Here is a 5,368-nt window from a genome sequence, read left to right on the forward strand (position 1 = left end):
TTGACTTACGACTGCAATTGAGCCGAAGTAAGATAGTTTTTAAGTGACTTTTCCTCATTTTACGCCCTTTCTCGCCGCATAAGCAAATCACTTCAGTTGTTCAGTGGTTAGGGAACCACCTCCAGACCTGGGGGCTGTTGACGCTCCATCTGAGGGCTGACGGACGGCCCAGGCTCCGCCTCTGTCTCTGTCTCTCTCTCTCTACCAGCTCCATTCCCTCTTCCCCCTAGGAACTCTCCCCGACAGGCCACAACGGTAGGCTTCCAACCACAACCAGGCCTCGTTTCATAGGCCTCGTTTCTTTTTTTAAAAACATCTGGCCTTTGCTTTTCCCAGATACCCTCAATTCCGTCCCTGTTTTTGGCGCCTCCAGCCTGTTCATTCTCCGGCGTACGATTTGTCATTGAATCCGTGCGGCCTTTCCTTTCGGAAGCAAACCCATTTCAACATATTGCATTCTTCTTTAAACTGAAAACCCTTGTGTCTGTTTGGGGGGGTCTATGACCATTCACCACGGCCAACTCACCAGGGACAACAACAGCGGTAGGCCTCACATACTGTAACAACTGCTTCGCCCAGAACTGAAAATGTGAGTGCACACACCGCATCGAAGAACCAGCGATTATGTAGGATGTGATAGCGCCAGGGCAGTCAGGTGGGAACCAGCTGCTGGTTGGAACTACCGGTTCGCCCGAACTGCTCCGAACCGGCTGCGGCCCATCACTGGACAACGAGAGGTACACTAATATCAAAGAAATGGTGGGATGAGAACGGATACAAAACAGGGGTGGGTTCTACTTACCTTTACTACCGGTTTGCAACAGGGCCGCGTGCACTTCTCTGCATGCTCAGAAACTTCCTGATGACGTCCGGGTCAGTGGGCGCTGGTTTTACTACCGGTTCTTGCGAACCGGTCCGAACCAGGGACAGCCCACCACTGATGCAAAAGGAGGGACGACATGAAACGTGAACGACAAAAATTAAAATATTTTTTTTTCCAATTTATTTTAAATCGTTGAATTGTTAAATTGTCCTGCAGTGAGTTGGCCACAGCGAGTTGGCTGCGAATAGAATAGAATAGAATAGAATAGAATAGAATAGAATAGAATAGAATAGAATAGAAAGGAAAGAAACCATGGAGGTCTTCTAGTCCAACCCCCTTCTCAAGGAGGAAACTGTATATTATTTCCTGGCCTGGCCTGGCCTGGCCTAACTCTCCTCTTTTAAATTTTTAATTTGTGATTTTATAAATTGGGTGTTTTAATCTGTGTTTCGGCCAAAATATTTAATAATTTTAAGGGATTTTTTAATATTTGTATTATCTGTATTTTATCTTGGCTGTTCACCGCCCTGAGTCCTTCGGGAGTAGGGCGGTATAGAAATTTAATTAATAAATAAATAAATAAATAAATTTCAGACAAATGGTTGTTCAATCTCTTCTTAAAAATCTCCAGTGTTGGAGCACCCACAACTTCTGGAGGCAAGTTGTTCCACTGGTTAATTGTTCTCACTGTCAGGAAATTTCTCCTTAGTTCTAGGTTGCTTCTCTCCTTAATTAGTTTCCACCCATTGCTTCTTGTCCTGCCCTCAGGTGCTTTGGAGAATAGCTTGACCTCCCTCTTCTTTAGGGCAGCCCCTGAGATGTTAGAACCCTGCTATCATGTCACCCCCAATCCTTCTTTTCATCAAAATCGACGTAACCAGTTCCTGCAACCGTTCTTCATATGTTTTAGCCTCCAGTCTCCTAATCATCTTTGTTGCTCTTCTCTGCACTCTTTCTAGAGCTGTGATGGCGAACCTATGGCACACGTGCCACAGGTGGCAGGCAGAGCCATATCTGTGGGCACGCGAGCGTTGGCCTAGCTCAGCTCCAGCATATGGCCAGCTAATTTTCAGGCCTTCTGGGCCAACCAGAAGTCAGGAAACGGGCCATTTTCCGCCTCCAGAGGGCCTCTGGGGGTCTGGGGAAGGCTGTTTTTGCCCTCCCCAGGCTCCAAAAAAGCCTCTGTAGCCTGAGGAGGGCGAAAAACGGGCCTACTGGGCCCACTGGTAACCTTTTTGCCGTCATGTGCCAAAAGCGTGGAAAGTGTGAGAGGGGGGATCGCGCGCGCATACGCAGGGTGCGGAGGGGCATTGAATTATGGGTGTGGGCATGCACGCCCCCCCCCCCGCGCTCCCGGCACGCGACATCAAAAAGGTTAGCCATCACTGTTCTAGAGTCTCAACGTTTTTAGTTGTCCCACAAGAAGTTCGCCATGGTCGTGGCGAGTTGGCTGTGAAGAGATGGCCGCGATAAGGTGGCCATAGTGAGTTAGCGAGTTGTCCCATTCTGGTCTGTTTTGTAACCTTCAGTTGTACAGTAGGGCAACCATTTTTAAACCAGGTTAGCTCAGTTCTGTTCACTTATAGAATGCATGCAAAATCCAGGGCCCATTACCCGCTGGTCCTTGACTTACAACCAATCCTGGCTAAAATGAATATCCAAACTAACTTCAGAGAGCACTAAAACCCCCTGAGGTAAAAATATTCTCCTTTGTTGGCAAACTAACCTGTATAGGGCACAGATGTGATTACTTGTAAGTCCTTGATTTATGAACATTCATTTAGCGACCGTTCAAAGTTACGATGGCACTGAAAAAAAGTGATCGAGAACCGTTTTTCCCACTTACGACCGTTGCGGCCTCCTCCGTGGGTCACGCAATCCAAATTCGGACACTCGACAACCGGTTCGTACTTACGACCGTTGCTGTGTCCCAAGGTCACAAGATCCCCTTTGGCGACCTTTGGACAAGCAAAGAACCAGGAGGCAGCCCGATTCACTTAACAACCGTGTCGCTCCCTTAACAACCGCAACGATTCACTTAACAACAAAGGCGGCAAGACGGGGCAAACAAAACTCACTTCACAAATGTCAAGAACGTCAGAAATTTGGGGCTCCCTTGTCGTTGTAAGTCGAAGACTGCCTGTACTTCATCCTCAAGGAAATCCCTGTTTAGCATAAATTTGAATACTGGGTTTTGTCTCAGTGGTGGTGTTCAGCCGGTTCGGACCGGTTCAGGCGAACCGTTTGTGGCGACCTGTGCGTCCCGGCGCTATGCCGTCCTATTTACCCACGTTTTCTAAGCCGCGCGCCTGCGTCCAAGCCGCACACGCGAGCAAAGTGCATACGCGGAAGGGGCGCGCACGCTCACATTTTTGGTGCGCGGCGAACCGGTGGTAAAATTATTTGAAACCCACCTCTGTTTTGTCTCTAAAGTCAACACAAGGGGGCAGCAACGTACAAGCAAATCCCTTAACAAGGAAGACTTCATTTTCCTTCAGGACAAGGACAATCAAAAAGAGACATTTATCTGATATCTTCTTTCTTTGTGGAGCCTTGAAAGGTTTCTGGGAAATCAAGAAAGCTCTTTGTTTTTTTTCAATCCCAGCTGCCCAAACGCTTGTCGGTTGACTGAGGAAGACGTGAGCGACGGGATACCTAGAATAACGACGGAGAAAGCGAACCGGATGAGAATATTTGCGGACTCTGCTGTGACAATGGAGTGGCTGAGCGTTTATTGATTGATTGATTAGATGATTATCCCATCTTGATTACTTTATAAGTAACTCATGTGTTGAACCTATACAATGATTCTTCCTCCTCCTATTTTCCCTACAACAACCCTGTGAGGTAGGTCGAGCTGAGAGAGGGGGAATGGGCCAAAGTCACCCAGATGGCTTTCGTGCCGAAGGCGGGACTAGAACTCACCGTCTCCTGGTGATTGGCCCAAAGTCACCCAGCTGGCTTTCGTGTCTAAGGCGGGACTAGAACTCACCGTCTCCTGGTGATTGGCCCAAAGTCACCCAGCTGGCTTTCGTGCCTAAGGCGGGACTAGAACTCACCGTCTCCTGGTGATTGGCCCAAAGTCACCCAGCTTTTTTGCCTAAGGCAGGACTAGAACTCTCTGTCTCCTGGTGATTGGCCCAAAGTCACTCAATTGGCTTTCATGCCTAAGGTGGGACTAGAACGCACCTTAACAACTGTCTCGTTTAGCAACGAGAAATTTGGGGCTCAATTATGGTCGTAAGTCGAGGATTGCCCGTACAAGTCTGGCCCAGACTCAGATGCCTTTTATCAAACTTGGTTACAGCTGGATTCCCTTACTGACTGTCTCTGTAACACCTGCCCAGCGTCCATACAGGAAGTCCTCGACTTACAACAACAGTTCATTTAGTGACCGCTCCAAGTTACAACATCCCTAAAAAAGAGTGACTTAGGACCGTTTTTCACACTTACGACTGTCGTAGCATCCCATTGGTCACGTGATTTGCATTTGGATGCTTGACAACTGTCTCACATTTATGACGATCGCAGAGTCCGGGATTCGTGTAACAACCTCCCCCGCTCCCCTGTTGACAAGCAAAGTCAACGGGGAAAGCAGATTCCTGTGTGACTCATTTAAGAACTGCAGTGATTATTCACTTAACAACGGTGGCAAAAAAAAAGTCGTAAAATCGGGCAAATTCACTTAACAAATGTCTCACTTAGCAACATAAATTTGGGGCTCAATTGTGGTCGTACGTCAAGGACTAGCTGTATTCACACAGGGAAGAGATGCTTAGGGTCCCACCCTTATTAGATATCCCAGGGATACGGGTTCAAGAGAGACCTTCTCGGGGTTGGTGCCAGGCTCCAGAGATACGACTGGAAGGCAGCCCCTTCTCTCTCAGCGATCCATAAGGCTGCTACGGCCATCTTGTCTGGACAAATGCATCTGGGTGTGGCTGATGGGAGAGGGAGTTCTTAGATGACCCAGAGGGGCGGGTTTGCCATTATGGCGATGCATTGAATTTTGATACAGTACCTACATAAAAGCGTTTTATCGATTTTAATTGATTTTAAACCTCACCCACTGCCAAGAGAGCCGCAGCCTAAAAGTACGTTAAAAAAAAAAAAAAAAGCCAAGAAATAAAGATTTATTTCTCTCCCGTGTTCAAAACTGTGAGGTAAAAAACGCTACAAAAATGACATTTGGTCAAAATTTTGCTATTTCTCTTCCTCGAAAAAGGTCACTCTGGATCAAAATACTTTTTCCTGATCTATAAAGGCCATTTTTTATGTACTGATTTTTCTTTTTTCTTTTTGTGATTGGTGGCTTTTTGAATAAAAAATAATTTTTTAACTCAATGATATGCAGGTAGTCCTCGACTTATGACCACAATGGAAGCCAACATTTCTTGTTGCTAAGTGAGAAGGTTATTAAGTGAGACTTGCCTCATGTCGCTATCTTTCTTGCCACTGTTTTGTGAAGTGAATCGATGCCGTTGTTAAGTGAGTCACACGGACGTTAAGTGAATCTGGCTTCCCCATTGTTTTTGCTTGTCAGAA

This window comes from Pantherophis guttatus, chromosome 4, assembly GCF_059756535.1.
Source record: "Pantherophis guttatus breed Tessera chromosome 4, ASM5975653v1, whole genome shotgun sequence".
Lineage (NCBI taxonomy): Eukaryota > Metazoa > Chordata > Lepidosauria > Squamata > Colubridae > Pantherophis > Pantherophis guttatus.